This window comes from Pteropus medius, unplaced genomic scaffold (assembly GCF_902729225.1).
Source record: "Pteropus medius unplaced genomic scaffold, Ma_sr-lr_union100, whole genome shotgun sequence".
Classification (NCBI taxonomy): domain Eukaryota; kingdom Metazoa; phylum Chordata; class Mammalia; order Chiroptera; family Pteropodidae; genus Pteropus; species Pteropus medius.
Window position 1 is genome coordinate 5,744,515 of NW_024349804.1, and position 18,198 is coordinate 5,762,712.

At 35.2% G+C, this 18,198-nt stretch overlaps 1 protein-coding gene across 20 annotated transcripts in view; it reads left to right on the forward strand.

Annotated features, from left to right (window-relative positions):
* LCORL (ligand dependent nuclear receptor corepressor like) overlaps positions 1-18,198 on the forward strand; it is a 120,273-nt gene that overhangs the window by 7,030 nt on the left and 95,045 nt on the right. The gene's annotated exons all lie outside the window — the stretch shown is intronic.

The window sequence follows — 18,198 nt, forward strand, 5'->3', positions numbered from 1 at the left end:
GTGTGAAGTTTCTGTCTTCTTTTTTGATAATTTTCTTTCTCTTTTGGTATACACATGGCCAGCATTCATGGATGATAACGGTTAGTTAGAGCACCAAGTTCATAGATTCAACATTTGTGGGACTTATTTAACTTTATTAGAGTCCATACTTAGGGCTGAATCTATCATTAAGTAATTCTTTCAAAAGTCTTTTTTCACCAGAGAATATAGATAGGAGACTGTGAATAGGCCCATACCAACCTACTGCTCCCACTAGGAATCTCATTAAGATAACAAGATAATGCCATATTTGTACTTGAAGAATGGCACTTTGTTCTTAATTCAAGCTAAATATAAATTTTGAGAATTTTTGTTTTCTAAAAAATAAAAGAGTGAAGAATCATTTTTCTATATCTCCTCTCCTTTCCTTTATTCATAGAATTTTCTCACAATTAGTAGCAACCCTGTCCTGCTTATTTACATTTGCTTCGTTTTTTTCTTTACCTTGATATATTGCCAAATTATTATTACTTTCTTTAAAATATCTCATGCATTCAGTTTTTCTGAAAGAGCAAGCACTTGGGCAAATTCAGATAAGATTGTGATTTACATGAGTATCTGCCAGGTAAAACTGCTGGTTTTACTGTCTTTCAGTCTACCCTGTAACTTGCATTAAATTATCGTTTGAAATAGCTGCTTTGATTTTTGTAGTTTGTAAAGCAGTAGTATCATCCATTTGTCCTTTTTCAAGTAAAAGCTCCTAACCATATGCAGTTAGTTGATTAGAGTCCACCAAACTGCTGCTTCCCCGATTTGTCTAGTTTCGTCTTTAGACAGCCCAACTGTTTTTATCTGCTTTTGTTTCTCTTTATGTATACATTGCCCCAAATTCTTGAGTATCTTTTTAGTCATATCTTCTACCCTACATCCTCAGTCACCTTTCTAATTCATTTGCACCTTAGAGTCTTTTCTCAAGTACTTATGGAAAAACAAGTTTGAGTCTTTTCTCCATTTATTCAAATTGGCCAATTCTTTTCTGATGGTATTGTGGAAGTGACTTTGTCAAGTAGTCTTCATATTTAGATAGTAGACCATTTAGTAAACATGTGGGGACAAAGGACTAAGTCTTCACAGATGGCCAAAGGATGAAGAAATGAAAGAATACAGTTCCTTCCTTAGCCTTTGTCATTGTAACCTTAGTCACAAGTCATTTCACCTTTCACAGGTGGAAATCTGTGACTAGGATATCTGTCCTCAAATGTTCACTATTTTTTGTTTTTATGGAAGGTGCTTTAATATTTATGTAATAGTGGTTTCTGGGCTGAAGATATAAATTAGAGAATTATCAGCATACAGATAATGCTTAAATCCATGGAAATGGATGCGATAACCTAGAAGTAAGGGTTAGTATAATGAGAGGAGTAATAGTACTCAGTGCCACACACCTTAAGGAATCTTAACGTTCTTTGGGCAGAGGAAGAACAGCTTCAAAGGCCACTGAACTTTTACACTGAAAAGTAAGGCCATTGGCTAGGTAGAAAACCAGGAGAGAGTAGCATCACCAAATCCGAGAGGCGAGAAGAATGTTAAATACCGTGAAACAGGGAATTGTACATTATTTTTGGCAACTTGGAGATGCTAGGTGACCTTTACTAGATAAATTTCAGCAGAGTGGTGGGGATGGAAGCCATACATTAGGTTAGAAAGTGACTAAGATATATATAAGTGGATATAACATTTGTAGTACACTACTCCTTTGAGATGCCACATTTTGAGGAGCAGATAAATGAAGCAGTAATTGAAAGGATCTGGAGTCTAGGGATGTTTGCTTTTTTAGGTGGGAGAAACCATTTACAGTACTCAGTAAGATGGGGAATACTTTTTTGAATTCATGATTATTTTATGTTATTTAATTAACCTGGAAGTTGATAGTAACAAAATATTGAGTCAGATAAATTAGGTAGAAAGATGGGCTTGGTTTGAATCACTGAATGTGAACTATAAATTTATTTTTGTTCTTCAAAGAGTATTTTCCTAATTCAATTTATCACTAAGATATGATATACGTGGCATTAGTGTGTTGCACATTTTAAAGGAATGATTTTTTACAATTAATTTACTATTGTCACTCATCACATATTTTGAATCCTACTGTGTGCCAATTGACTGAGTTTTTTCTGGTAATGAGGATTTTAAGATTTATTCTTTCAGCAACTTTCAAATACACAATACAGTATTATTAACTGTAGTCACCATGCTGTACATTACACCCCCATGATTTATTTGGTAACTGGACAGTTGTACCTTTTGACCCCTTTCACCCATTTTGCTTGCCCCCATCCCCTGCCTCTGGCAAGCACCAGTCTGTTCTCTGTATCTATGTGCTTGTTTTAAAAGTATTAGCTTTTTAGACGATAAAGTTGTATTGAAAAACTTGACTTGGAACTGAGGCCAGACTTAGACATTGGAATTGTTTACGTCATATCCTCCTGATTTGAATTTACCAACCTATCAAAGACAGCAGCTGGAGTTGCAGGTCTCTTCTAAAATACAAGGAAACTCTACCCCAGTGAGTTTACCAAGCAACTTGCTTATTGGTAAGTATGACCATCTAGGCAGAGTAAGCAGGAGACTTGGCCATGCATGAAAAATGGCCTTTAAAACATTAACCCATCTCATTAGGAACAACTATCAAGATGTTGCCAGTATTAGTCATTCCTCTTTCCTTTGGGAGGACTGAATAAGGGTTAGGGAAAAGGGCAGAAGTTTCTTCCAAAATACTTCCCCCAAGAATGGGAAAAGTGTTAGGAAAGATGAGAACTGTGGGTTGGGTAAAAAAGCTTATTGTCTACACTAGGTGTAGGGTTTAGACTTTGCTTTTTAAGAGCTCACAATTATTGGGGATGTTAAGTATTAGAGTTGGTATAATATTATGGAAAAGCAGAGGAGAGATCAATTAATTTTGACTTGATGGATCTGAAATTACTAGGCTTCACAAGACTGAGTAGAAGTTAGCAAACTTTTTGTAAAGGGCTGTATAGTAAATATTTTAGGCTTTTCAGGCCACATGATCTCTATTGCAACTACTATGCTGTTGTAGTGCAAAACCATTATATAAATGAATGAGCATGGCTGTGTTGCAATAAAAAAGTTATTTACAAAAATATATGGATTTGGCCTACAGGCCGTAGTTTGCTGGTCCTTAAATTAAGTGATCCAGCAGAAGAGTTGGTTGGAGGGAACAGGCAAAGAGTTAGAATAAGAAAAGGTATAGAAGTTTAAATGATATAGTCTGAAAATATTCAGCAATCTAATATCATAATATAGAATGGGGGTTGGAAGTAGGACTGGAAATATAAATTATGGCCTCTATAAGGAGGAAATTATGAGCCTTTGAAGTTTTTTTAAAATGAGTAATAAGCATGATCAGATAAGTTTGCTTATTTTTTTATTTTGAACATCTGCTGTTGGTTCGAGTTTGAGGGATTTTTTTGTTTGTAATAGTTTTTAAGAAGCTTAAATTGAAGGAGTCCTTTTAAGTCAAAATTGGGAAAATGAGCAATCTCCACTTTAATATATTAATTAAGATATTGGATTGCCGAAGTCCTCTGAAATGGCACCCTTCTTTTCTAATTGGACCTTGAACAACTTGAAAAATGAGAAAGATACAAGCCAAAATGTCACTTCTGTTCCTGATAGAGGCCAGACTAGAGGAGTAGCTTGGTGGGAGAGTCAGGCGGTCTGGCAGAGACCAGCTTATTCACTCAGTGCTCGGCACGCTATGGAAGCAGAGCAGAAAATGAGCTTCTGCAGGTACATTCTCTCAGTAGCTCACTACCAAGGGGAAAAGGAGGAGAACTGAGCTCTGTCTACCCAGTTATTCTTCCCAGAACCACCAATTAGATCAGTCACTTCATTTTCCTAGGGTGAAGAGACGCTCAGGTAGGGCTTACAAAGCATCCTTCCTTATAGGAACAAGGAGCAAGGAGAAGGTTTTCTCTGACAAGCAAGGCTCATTTTTGCAGAGTTGGAATAAGTGTACTGGAAGCAGTAGTACTGTTATACTGAAAATAAGTCAAACTTCCATATTCTGGATATTTTTAATTCTGGTGTTTGAAACAACCATATTTCTTAAACTCTTAAAATAAAATTGGTCTTTTTTTTTTTTTTTAAATGAACTGGATTTTCTAAGGCCAATTTAAGATGCTTAAATAAAATATATGTTTGGCTAGAAAAGAAAGACAAGATTTTTTCCTTTATCAATTTTCAACTGACTTTTAAATTTAGAAGGAATTAGTATGAAAGTTTTTTTAAGTAGAAAGAACAGATACTTTGACAAGTAGATTATCTTTTTAATTAGCTCTGATTTTGGGTGCCTGTGCAGTTTATTCACTTGTATTTCTTTCTTTAAAATGTCATCAGTTGTTCTTCCTGTCCTTTCCCTTCCCTTCTTGAACAATTCAGTACTAAAACCTTTAGGTGGAACTAAGCGAGGTAAGTGTCCACACTGGGTGGGGTACATGGCATGGGGAGCACGTCATCTTGAAAGAGTGGGATTTCAGAACCTGACAGGGGTGAGGAAGGTCCCCATGTGGGTTAAGGGTGTAGTGGGGGGCAAGGAGCAGTCTGCACAGGAGGACATACCGGTACAAGTTGTCGAAGCCTAAGCAGGGTCGCTGTGGTCTCTGTGAAGGAGGGTAGCCTGGTATGAGAGTGGCTTGGCTGGCCCCCGTGAGGGGTGTCCAGAGCTGCACAGGGTAAGAGAATGAGAAGGGCATCTCCTGGGAGGATGAGGAGACTGTTAGGGTATAGAAAGTCATCCCCGTGTAGGATGGTATCTTGCTGGGGGTGTACTGAGGCTTACTCAAGTGGGCTGAGCATGGCAGCTTCCAAATGCAAGATGTTAGAGCCTAAGGGTGCAGAGATGGTCAGCTCAATATGGGATGTAGAGCTTGAGCAGGGTAAGGAGGTTATTCTTATAGGAGGGGAGCCAGGCATGAGGAATAGGGGCCTGAACAGGTTAGGAGGTTATACACTTGGAGAAGGCTTGGAGTGTTGGGCCAGAGAAGGGGGCGGTGAGGAGAGCATCCATGTGGGGAAGGGGAGGCAGCCACATGGGAGATTGGTTACATATAGGGAGACTAGTCAGATAAGTAACTATTAAAGATAATGTGAGCCATGCCTCTCACTGTCTGAGAAGTGTTACAAAAATGAAAGTGGAGGAAACTAGAATGCTGTTTGTAGTATTGGGTTTTGGCATGAACTCATGGTTTTCATTTTAGATAGATAGATAGGCAGACAGACAGACAGACACAGAAATAGAGAATTAAATGTGCATAAGTATATAGTTGACCCTTGAACAATGTGGAGGTTAGGAATGCTGACCCCTTGTGCAATCCAAAATCCATATGTAACTTTTGACTCCCCAAAAACAACTGCAAATAGCGTACTAGTGACTGGAAGCCTTACCAGTAACATAAACAGTCAATTGAGATGTATTTTTTATGTTACATGTATTATATACTGTACCATTACAATAAAATAAGCTAGAGAAAAACGTTATTAAGAAAATCATAAGGAAGAAAAAATACGTTTATAGCATTTATTGAAAAAAATCCACATATAAGTGGACCCACTCAGCTCAAACCTCTGTTGTTCAAGGGTCAGCTGTATACAACATACTCTATATGTCACTGAGAAGGGGCCTAGGAGCAGGGACACCTTAAAAGCAGTGAGCATAATGTATCATTGTTAATCTCCCGGTTTTAATGATTGTATTTATTTGTAAGAGAATGCCTTTGTAGAAAATACTTTTTAAATATTCAGGGATGATGGGACATCATGTAGGCCATTTGCCCTCAAATGGTTGGAAAAATAAAAGTCCTTATCATACTTAAAGCATTCGGTAAATGTAAGATTATTACTAAACAAAAAAATATTTATAAGCAGTATCATTAGTTGAAATATTACGTTTTCTTGAATTAGTCACTCTCAGCCCTTGAAATCACATAGTAATATATAAATTGTCTATAGATTTTTCAACACTCAGAATTGCCTTTTGAAATGATACTAGAGATAGTATTAACTGAAATAATGATAGCTCGTCTTTACTGACTGCTTAACCTTGTGCCAGTCACTATGCTAAGCTTTTATGTGTATTAATCACATGTGAAATAGTACAGTTTTTATCTGCATTTTTGTAGATGAGAAAACTGAGGCTTAGAGACCCTGACTTGCCCAAGACTTTCCACTTAGGAAATATGAAAGTAGAATTCACATCCAAATCTATATTACTCTTTTGGTTGATCCTGGTTAAAAAAGTTAGCAAGTCCGATCCTTCTTGATCAGATAGTTGTGTCTCCAACTATAGTTTTCTGTTTTATTTCAGAACCTTGAATTCAAGGGTAGGGAAAAAAGTATTCTGGGTTTAGACTCCCTCGGCCTTTTGTTCTTGGCCTAGAATGAGAGAGATTGGGAGCTTCTTTCTGTATTTGAATGCACATATCAGAATTAAGGGTTCCCTTGAGATGCGTTACTCAGGGAATAATATCCACAAATTTCTTTCATGCTCTTACAATTGGGAATGGCGGGTGATGAGAGCGTGGAGTTAGGCAAGGATTTTCCCCAGCACAGATTGTCAATTTTTTATAAATATAAACTGGATATAAAGTTGCCTTCTATTCTAATTCTAAGAGTTATGGCCATTACCTTTCCATCTCTTCTTAAATTTTCTCAAGAATGGCAAATGATGAAGTAGAATATAGCTAATGAAAATTTATTTCATTTTGACTCTCCTTTGCCTGTGTTCCCCTATACTTGTTATCAAATGAACTCGAAAAGAGTCTAGAGGCTTCAACTGGAAATAAATGATAAAGATTTATTCAAGGGTCTTAGAGTTTGCAAACCATAAAAACCACTAGGCAGTAAACAGGGTGTTCCAAAGAAGAAAGAAAAGCTGAGGGTTCTTAGAGTAAAAATACATTCTTGAGATTGGTCTCTGGGTTGGTCCCAAGATGGTCATCTTCTAGATGACAGGTGGTCTGAATGTTGGAAATCAGGTTGTCTGGGTATGTGAACATTCTTTTCCTAGTCCTTCAGGGCAGGGGCCCCCAACCCCCGGGCCGCGGACTGGTACCAGTGTGTGGCCTGTTAGGAACCCGGCCGCACAGCAGGAGGTGAGTGGCAGGTGAGCGAGTGAAGCTCCATCTGGATTTGGATGCACATATCAGAATTAAGGGTTCCCTTGCTAGCGCTAGCCTCACTGCCTCAACTCCCTCCCCAGAATTAAGGGTTCCCTCAGATCATCAGGCATTAGATTCTCATAGGAGCACTGGTCCCTGGTGCCAAAAAGATTGGGGACCGCTGCTTCAGGAGGTAACCAGAGGGTTATCTGGAGGTTTGATATATACTCAGGCATTGATGCAGGACTAAAAAGTTCAAAAGTTTAAGTTCCCAGGCTAGTTAAAACAAGAATAATAGAATCCTTTCCTGAACACACTTGATTTTAGTAAGTTAGCATCTTGACTATACTGACTCCATTTTATTTCTTTACTTTATTTTTCACCATTTAGAATATAAGTAGTGCCCTGGTAAACTTTGTGTTTTTTAAAAAACACACCAATATTATGGCATCAGCCTAATCATTGCCTGTTTTTTCTCTTTTGCCTTATATCTTGACCTTTTAATATTTCTATTCTGGTGTAAGTATAACTCAGAAATAGGGTAGAATTTCCCTATGTATATACATTAGCTTACTTATCTAACTTGCTGTGTTACATAACTAACTTCACTCTTTTTATCAGTCTGAACCCACAGATCCTTTTCTCCTCTCACAGTTTTTGTTGACCCACTCATTCTTTCCACCCGTTCTAAAATTGCCCCTTTATTTTATTTCAACAATAATGAGATTTTTGTGGTCAAAAGAACCATGGCAATCCTCTAGAGCCCTTTTGTGCAACTCTCTTCCCTCATAATTTTTTTTCAGTTAATGTCTGTGGGCCAGGCATTGTGCTAGGGGGCTTAATGGTACAGTATATAATATATGTCTTCCTGAAGCATGATCTTATAAGGTAAACAAGGCTATCTTACTATACAGTATGATAAATGTTGTAATAGAGGCAGATATAATATTAAAGTTGTGGTATAAAGGAGAGGAATGATCAGGCGTCTTTGTATGGGTCTGTGAATGGTTGTTGGATGATTGTGGGATATGAGAAGAAAAAAGAGAAATAGAAATTGAGTCATGGAGAAACTTCTAAGCAAAATACAATAGTCATTACCATTATTTTTCAATCATTTTATTTTACTGTGGATTATGCATTAAGTGCTTATACTAGAATTCATTTGATTTTCACAACAGTCTTCTGTAGAAATAGGAACTATTTTTATCATTTCCACTTTACAGATAGGGATATTAAGTAACTCATAGGTAGAGGAAAACCATTGAAGGGTTTTAAGCATGGGAGTGACATAGCTTAATTTGCAGTTTTATAAGATTACTCTGCCAGTGGAGTAATAGAATAGAACAGGCAAATCAATCAGGAGGTTGTCAAGATAGCCCAACCAAGAAATTATGAGGATTTGAAATAAGAGTAGAGGTAGAAATGGGGGAAAAGGAAAGAATTCAAAAGATATGAGGTGTTAACAGATTTTAGTAATTGATGAGCTAAGGGCATACAGAAAAAGGAGGAAGGATGGAGAATCATTTCCAGGCTTCTCTTTAGGAGGCCAGATTGAATTATGGGACCGTTATCCAAGATAGGATATAGAGCAGCATATTTTTATATTAGTACCTAGGACTAGCACATTAGGGTTTGCTAGCCAGCCTTAAAATCAGTTGTTGCAAGAGTAAGTACAGCAAGACATCTAAAGAAACTAAGACCTCTAAGAAAACCAAGACTTCTAGGAAAACCAGTCATAGAATGGAATTCCTATCACTGGTCATATAAATTCTGAGCTTTATAGTTCCAGGACTCTTTCTGCAAGAATGATGTGGCACCTCTGCATTCTTGCATTCTTAACATTTGAAGGTCCAGGGATGGTTTTGGACCTTGACTATCATCTGTGTGTGGTGGTTATTTTGTTATTTTTCCCCCCAATTTTTTCCTCTTTATCATCTGTCTGGAAAATTTAGCCTAGTTAGACTAAGTAATTTTGTTTTGCATTTTTTGTTTGATATGTGAATAATTTTATAATAAACGTAAGTAATTCGGAAAGACTCCCTCAAGTCAGCCTCACTCTGTTGAAGTTGGTAGAATAAATGTAACATAGCTCACTGTAGGTTTTAGACTCCCACAGCTTTGACATACAGTGATTCCATCTTTACACTTCCTTGATCTTTGTTTTTTCTATCTCCTCCCAGTTCCTAGCCTATCTCAATATTTGATTTACTTGATTTCTTTCCACTTGTATATCTTTCAGATAGTCTAAATATAACATATCTACAGCTGAACTCTTGATCTCCCTCTACCAAATACCAAATCTGTTCCTCTGATATTCTTCATCTCAGTATATCTCGTTTTACATGTTGGAGACCTGGAAGTCATCTTTCACTTATCCTCATTCTCATCTCCTGTATCCAGCCCACCAATTATTGATTGTGCTTCCAAATATATCTTAAATCCACCCCTTCCCTCCATTTCCAAAGATTCTAAGTCAATCCTACTTTTTTGCCTGGACTACTGGAAAAATTCTTAATGGTTTCTTATCTTCTGCTCTGATTCTTCCTTAATCATCTGTGTTGCAAACAAAAATCAGATGAAGTATTTGCTCTACTCTTAACCCAACAACGATTTCCTTTTACACCAGAAACAAAAGCTTGAAAGTATGATATGTTCTGTTTTTTTGAAAATTATTATAGCATCGCTGAAAGTTGCAATGTGGCAGAAACCATGGGGCACAAAAATTGGCTGAAGACCAAATTATGAATTTAAAAAAATATATATTGTCCTAAAGAATTAGTCCTTATTCTGATATTTAACTGGGATTCAACTGGCATTTTTGTTAGCTTGTTTTAAAGTAGGTGGGTTCACAGGAATGCCATATTACACATTCCATTCAGTGAATTTACAGTTGCAATTCTCTGTTTTATACCAACTCCAGCAAACTATGATTACTTTTTTTCTTTGGGGAAATCAAAAGCAGCTTTCCCAGGACAGTATTTGAAACCTTGGGCGTAATTTGTAAAAATCATTATGAGAAATTTCAAATATATGTAAAAGTAGAAGAAAGCACAATAAATCTCCATATTCCTGTGACCCAACTTTAACTGTATTACAGATTTTAGCCTGACTTTTAGTATTTTCAATCAGAATAAAAAATTTTATATGTTGGTTGTCTGAACGCTGTAATCCATTCCATGTTCTGATGTGAATAAACCCAGATTACACATTTTGTTGTAGTAGTTGTGGATTTATGCCAAGGTTGTGAAAAATACGACGTTCATGATATTTTACTACTTGCTTTTAGGCTTAATATAAGCTATTTTTGGTTGTATATGGTATGGTTATAAACCAAAAAAGTTGAGCGCCAAACCTCAGATGCTTACTTTTTATTTCTTTTTTCCTCTCTTTCTCCCCACCCCTTACCTCCCTCTCTGCCACTTTTCTCACTCTCTCCCATTTTTATGCTCTACATTTTGAATAGTTCTGAAACCAATAAGAATCCATTGCTGCATAAGTTTTGGATCTGTCTGACATTTTATGTTCTTCGAGCAAACCAAAAAAGCTGCTTGTTGATAGACTCATTGCATGTGCTCAAGAGCAGTTCATTGTTTTGTTTTGTTTTTTAATTTTATTTTTTTATTAGTTTCAAGTATACAGTACATTGGTTAGATATTTATATAGTTTATAAAACAATTCCCTTGATTGCTCTTTCTCTCTGTTTCTATACCTAGCCATTGCATTCATGCTAACTGCATTCCTTATATCGTATGGTATTTGTTAATATTTTAGACACAATGAATTAACAGTGATATAACTAATGTATCAAAATCCTCAGATCATTCATCTTATTTGGTGGTTGTTGAAATAACACTAACTTACAAAGAATGTTTTCACATTAGTGTTATAATATTTGTAAGTGCTGGTGGTAATTTGGTACGTACTTATATCTTAGGCGTTTATTAAAAATCCACACCAAATTAATTTATGCCTTGGAAGAATATGAATTTAGGAGATATGGATGGATGGATATAGAGATATAGATATATATGGATACATACATATGTGTATAATTTGTCTTTAGTAATAACAATTGTGATGATTCCAGGAGGCTCTTTTAAAAAATAAGTAATTTTAATGAACAGTTAAAGAATGTTCTTTTGCCATGTGTGTGCTTAAATTTACAATTATATAAAAAGTATTAAATTGAGATTCTGTAGTAAATTGTAAGTTTGGAGTACCTTATATTCTAGTTGTCACTTATTAACTGCGTAACATTGAGAAAGTTATAAGCTGTTCTCTCAAATGTTCCATATTGATTTCTTTTTTTAAATTTATTTTTCAGTTATAGCTGACATACAACATATTAGTTTCAGGTGTACCCCATAGTGATTAGACATGTGTATGCCTTATGAATTGATCACCCTTATAAGTCTAGTACCCATGTGGCACCATACGTAGTTATTTCAATATTATTGACTATTCCCTATGCTATGCTTTACATCCTCATATGACTTTTATACCTGGCAATTTGTGCTTAATCCCTTTCACTTTTTTCACTCATTCCCTCATCCCCCTCCTATCTGGCAACAATAGATTTATTCTTTGTATCTATGAATTTGTTTCTGTTTGTTCATTTGTTTTTTAGATTCCACATGTAAGCTATATCGTATGGTATTTGTTTTTATCTGTCTGATTTATTTCACTTAGCATAATACCCTCTAGGTCCATCCATGTTATCACAAATGGCATAATTTCATTCTTTTTATTGTCGAGTGATACCTCATTATGTATATATATACTATATCTTTATTCATCTACTGATGGGCACTTAGGTTGCTTCTGTATCTTGACTACTGTAAATAATGCTTCAATGAACATAGGGGTACATATAGCTTTTCGAACTAGTGTTTTGGATTTTTTCAGATACTCATAAGCAGAATTGCTGGGTCATATGGTAATTCTGTGTTTAATTTTTTTGAGGAACATGCATATTGTTTTCTGTAGTGTTGCACCAATTTACAATCCCAGCAACAGTGCACAAGGGTTCCCTTTTCTCTACATCTTGGGCAACATGTTTGTTGATTTACCGATGATAGCCATTCTGACAGGTGTGAGGTGATATCTCATTGTGGTTTTAATTTTCATTTTCCTGATAATTCTTACTACCCAAAACAATCTACAGATTCAGTGCAATCCGTATCAAAATACCAATGGCATTTTCTATAGAACTAGAACAAAAAATCATAAAATTTACATGGATCTTGAATAGCCAAATCACTACTGAGAAAGAAGAACAAAGTTGGAGGTATCTAATATGCATATTCTAATATGCTACCTGGTATCAAGCTGTACTTCAAGGCTATAATAATCAAAACAGCATGGTAATGACATAAAAACAGACACATAGATCAGTGGAACAGGATAGAGAACCCAGAAATAAATCCACACCTACATGTCAATTAATCTGTAACAAAGGAGGCACGAATATACAGTGGGGTAAAGACAGTCTCTTCAATAAATGGTTTTAGGACTGGACAGCTACATGCAAAAAAAATGAAAGTAGGCTACTTTCTTAAACCATATACAGAGATAAACTCAAATGAAAAGACAACCTACTTTTGGAAGATATTCACCAATGATACATCTGATCCAAAATATATAAGGAACTCATACAACTTAACACCAAAAAATAATAATAATAATAATGTGATTAAAAAATGAGTAGAAGTTGACATTCATATGGCCAGCAGACATGAAAAGATGCTCAACATCACTAATCACTGATTTTCAGATTGGTGCTTTTTAAAAATTCTTTCTTTCTCTATTCTGGACCTCTCTGCAAGATTTGTTGACAATCTCTTCTTGACATTTTTTTTTTCTTTCTTTCTTTCTTTCTTTTTTTTTTTTTAAGCTGGACATCTTTTTTCCTTGGGTAATTTCCTAAACTCAAATGTGATCATATTACTCTCTGTGTAAAAATCTCCGTTAATTCCTCACTGGTCTTAGGATACAGTATAAATTCATAATATGACTCTGTCATTCTACCTTGGCCACTGCTATCAATAGCACAGTAATAGTATAGTAATAATCGAAGCTAATTTACATGCATACTTGTGCCAGGTATGTGCTGTGCATGTATACTATCTTTTAATCCTCACAATAATCTTGAGTGTGGGTATTGTAGTTAGCATTTTATAGCAGAGTCACAGTGAACTCTTTTTGGATCCTCAAGCACTGTTCCTCTGGGCTTTTGCGTATTCGTTTTGTCTTTCTGAATTATCAAGAACTATTATTCATTGCTTCTTTTTGTAAACTTTTTAAAAAGTATGACTATATAGAAAAAAGTATACAGATCATAAACTTATACTTCAGTGAACAAAGTAAACCTGTTCTTGTAACCACCACCAGCCCAAGAAATAGAACTCCCAGAAATCCTCTTGGAACCCCACTCAATCACTAATTTCTCCCTTCTCTCCAAATGTGAATAGTATTCTGACTTCTAAACACCAAAGATTATTTTTACCTGTTGTGGGAAACTTTATTTAAATGGAATTATATAGCATTTATGCTTTTGTGTCTAGCTTCTTTAATGCAGCATTATGTTTGTGAGACTCATTCATGTGGTTGCCTGTAGATACAGTTTGTTTTCATTTCTTTATAATATTCTAATATGTAAAAATGGCATAGCTTTTTTAATCTGTTCTTGTTTTGAATGATATTTGAGTTGTTTCCAGTTTACATTATTACAAACAATACAACTAATATTCTTACACATTATACATTTTTAATTTTTATTCAACTTCTAGAATATTTTTCAACTTTATTTTAGCTAACTAAACTTCACTTTTTCCACGAATCCTTTTCTAGCCTCTCCAGGTTTGGATTTGGTGCCCTTCTGTGTACATTGATGTCACTTTCCTTTTTTTATCATAAACATTTATGCCGTATTTCCCACCAAGTTCACTGTGTGTGTATGTGTGTTTGTGAAAAGATAAAACTGTTTTCTCCTTCCCTGTCGTCTTGGCACCCAACTAGTGCTTAAATAATTGTTGTGTGAATGAGTTTTTTCAAACATTCACTCTTTCATTGCTAAAAATAAACATAAGCATAAATATAATGGAAATGGCGAAATCTACTTTACTCTCTCTTTTATTCTCTTCAGATGTGCAGTTACCTTAAAATTAATTATTATCAAGTGATGTTCACATTTTGTAATTTGTTCGGCATCTGTATTGCCCCTTTTGTACTTTTGTGCTACCATACAGCTAGCGTGTAAAGTATTTTTGGAATTTTTTAATAATTCATGGCACATTTTATAATGTTTTTGTGGCAAATAATATTATTTTTCCTTTGAGGATGGTGTTGAGTTTTGGAAATAGCCAAAAGACATTTGGAGCCAAGAGGGAATTTTATGAATGATAAACTAATAAAAAATGGTTGATACATAAACTCTCCTCCCCACCCTCATCCCTTTGTGGCTTTAAAAGTTTTTTCTTTTTATAGAATTAAATCCCGGAATTTAGGTAGAGTTAAGCCACTGAGATAAGCCAGAGTTTATAGTACATTGTGCTTTTGAGTTTCTTGTGCCTTAAAAACTGGTTACTTTTGCAAGTTAATCTACTTGAGTATAATTTAATTTGTACGAGTATTCTCTTTTTCATTTTTAGCCATTTTCAGCATGAATTTGTCTTTTCTGAAATTAAAATTTTCATCCTTGCTTTAACCATCATTCCCATTACTAACACTCATTCCCCCACCCCCAATTAAATAATAACGATAGCGTGCTTCCTACCATCTTATTTCTCTCACTGTCTCTTAGGCTTGATCTCTCTATTCTTGCTCCTTTCAGGCATTCTGTGTAATGTTTATTGATCTTGTCTGTTGTTTTGTCTTTCTTCCCCAGTAAAATATGAGCTTAAAGCAAGTGTTTAATGAAATGTTTTTTGAATATATGAAGACTGTCACCTGTTTTAGTCTTCTCTAAAGCACTCTCCCACAAATGTTTATTTTTACATTAGTCATCTAATTATTTAAAAACTCTTTTACCACTTTATTGGGAAAAGTAGTCCTCCTTCAGCCAAATCCTCTGCCTGTCAAGCCATGAAATTCAGCTACATTTATTAGGCAAATCACTATTACAGGTCCTGGGGGATAATACAAATGTAATAATAATTGTCCCTGTTGTCAAATAGTTAAACGTCTAGCTCCTTTTCTTCGATAAAAAAGAAAGGAAAGGAAAATGTCTCAATTAGGATGTGAACATACTTGGAGAATGTGATGCTGATAACAAAGAATTCTGACAAGATTGGAAGAGTCTTTGTGAGATCGTTTATGCAGTACCTGTAGTATACTAGTCTGTATATTTTACACGTGAATAAACTGCTTCTTAATATGGTTAATTTCTTAGTTTGTAAAGCTGAAAGAAAATGTTTTAGTTAGTTTGGCAGACAGGACACTTGACAGGTGAACAAAGGTGGGAAAGGCATTTCAGATAGACGTGCAAAAGTGCAGATGAGTAAACAACGTAATGGGTTAGTGGTTTCTTAGTGGCAAGTAATTTACTTATGACGAAGTGGTATAAAATGAGTTTGGAGAATAGGCAGGAGCTAGATCAGGAAAGGCTGCGCACGCTATCTTAGAACATTATAATTCATCCTGTAAGCAGAAAAGAACCATTGGACAATTTTAAGCAGAATTAGTACAGTCTTCTGCTGTTTTAGATGGTGAAAGTTGATTAGAATAATGATTCCAATATCCATTATAAGAGCCTTGGTAATCAGAGATACTCTAGTGAACTTCACATTTCCTGTACTGAGAATAATGTTTCGTAGAATTGCATCTTTAAGGTAACACATTTACAGTTTGGAATTACAAAACTTTTTTTGATTTATGAATGGATTATATCAGGCCTCCAAAAAGTTCACTGAGTAATACATATCCAAGTACCTTCTATCTTAAGGAATAAGACATGGCAGACGAAATTGAAATTCTCATCCGTTGCTTGCCAGTGCCATTTCGTTTCCTCCAATTTGGAGGAATAGATTTTTGTCTTGGTGTCAGTCTTCTATAAAGCATTTGTAGTCTGCTTTCTGTAAGTTATTTTCGTGTAAGAATCAGATATAATTTATGTACTAGGTGTCTTTCATAAAAGTTGCATATTATGTTTTTTAGTTTGATTTTAAATGTTCAAAACTTCTGTTTAAATTGTTTTTTCCTAAAGCATATTATTACCCCATATTTTGTCTTTTCATTGTCTATAAATCTAGTTGTTTATTAGATTTGCTTAAAATGAGGCATTATTAGTGTTATAAGATATGAGTATTCTAAAATTATAACTTTTTAAGAGCAATTTACAAACTTAGTAGAAAGATAAAGGGAAATAATGTGGACACAGCCCGATCATAATGTATTTCCAGAATTTGTGTCTGTGTACTCAGGTAGGAATAAAATCTGGTTCTGATACCTGAATTATATATTTCCAGTTTCCAAAAGTGACTAAGAAGATTTAAATACAGTGAAATAATTACTCTAGCATCAAATCAACTGTGTTTAAGTCTTGAACAGGGTAACCATTTATCTTATACATGTGCTTTTTCCTCAGTAATTCTTTATGACTAGTTTAGTTTCTGCTTGTTATATAAGTGTAAATTAGAGAAAGAGGTGGATGATTAAGATATTTCTTGGGATTTTCTCTTTTAACATCTATTCAGACATGTTGATACAGTTCCTTAATGCTGAGTCTTGAACCAAACTCGGCACTACTGACATTTTGGGTTGGACAGGTCTTTGTTGTGGGGAGTTGTCCAGTGCATTGTAGGATATTAAGCAGCATACTTGACACCAGCAGATGACCAGTAGTTCCATTTATACGCTTACGTTTGGGGATTACGGAGACTTCACGAGCATGTAATAGTGACACCTTTATTAATAGAGGCACTGCAATCCTCAAGTCAAAGTGAAAAATACATTTGACATATTCTTACAGAACGAACAGAAGAATAAGAAATGACTTGAGGGGCAGTGGTTAAACTGAAACTAAAGTGTGTTAGTTTTTAAGAAATAGGAAAAGCTCTAAACTAAGCAAAACACAAATGTGGGTTCTTCCTAGAACAAGATAGGATACAAATAAATGGCTGTGAATTTCAGAATGATACTCGATGTGAAGATAACTATTAATAACAGGCAGTTTTGACCTACAAATTGGGCTGTGTTCTAAAAGCTGTTTTGAAAACGAATGTCTTTGGTCTCAGAGTGAGATTTTTCCCCCAAACATTTATTCGGCAAATAAATTTGAGTGCCTAACATGGGCCAGACACTAAGGCTAGCATAGCAGACAAGATGACATGGTTTCTTCCTCCTTGGGGCTTAAAATTTTGTGGCATTTATCAAATGAAAATATCAAATCAAGATTCGATTATGTGATTTTTTTACTCCCTGCTATTCCCTTCCTCCAGTTTGAGTTGAAGGCAGAATTCCTGTCTCTTCTTACTCACCAATGTATCCCAGCTGGTAGACACACAAATATTTGTTAAATGAATAATTGATTAGTTGAGAAGAGACATTAAAAATACACATGATTAATTAGAATTATGGTAAGTGCTCCAAAAGGAATAATGCAAGGTATTATATAATGTAAAGCGCATAGCAGTAAGTCTATTCTAGTCTAAATTAGATTAGATGAAGCTTTTAAATTGAGGCAGTGATTCTTTTCTTTCCCCAGCTTTATTGGTGCATAATTGACCAAAAAATGTATATATTTAAAGTGTATGATGTGATGATGATTTGACGTGTCTGTACTTTTGTGCAGTGATTACCACAGTCAGGTTAATTAACATATCCATCACCTTACAGTTACTTTTTTGTGTATTTGATGAGAAAGCTTCAAATGTACTCTTAGCAAATTTCAAGTAAATAACATAGTATTACTAACTATAGTTACCATGTTGTGTATTAGATCCCTAGAGCTTGTTCATCTTATAATGAAAGTCTTGTGTTCTTTGACTAGCATCTCCCCACGTTCCATATCCCACAGCCCCTGGTAACTACCATTCTCTCT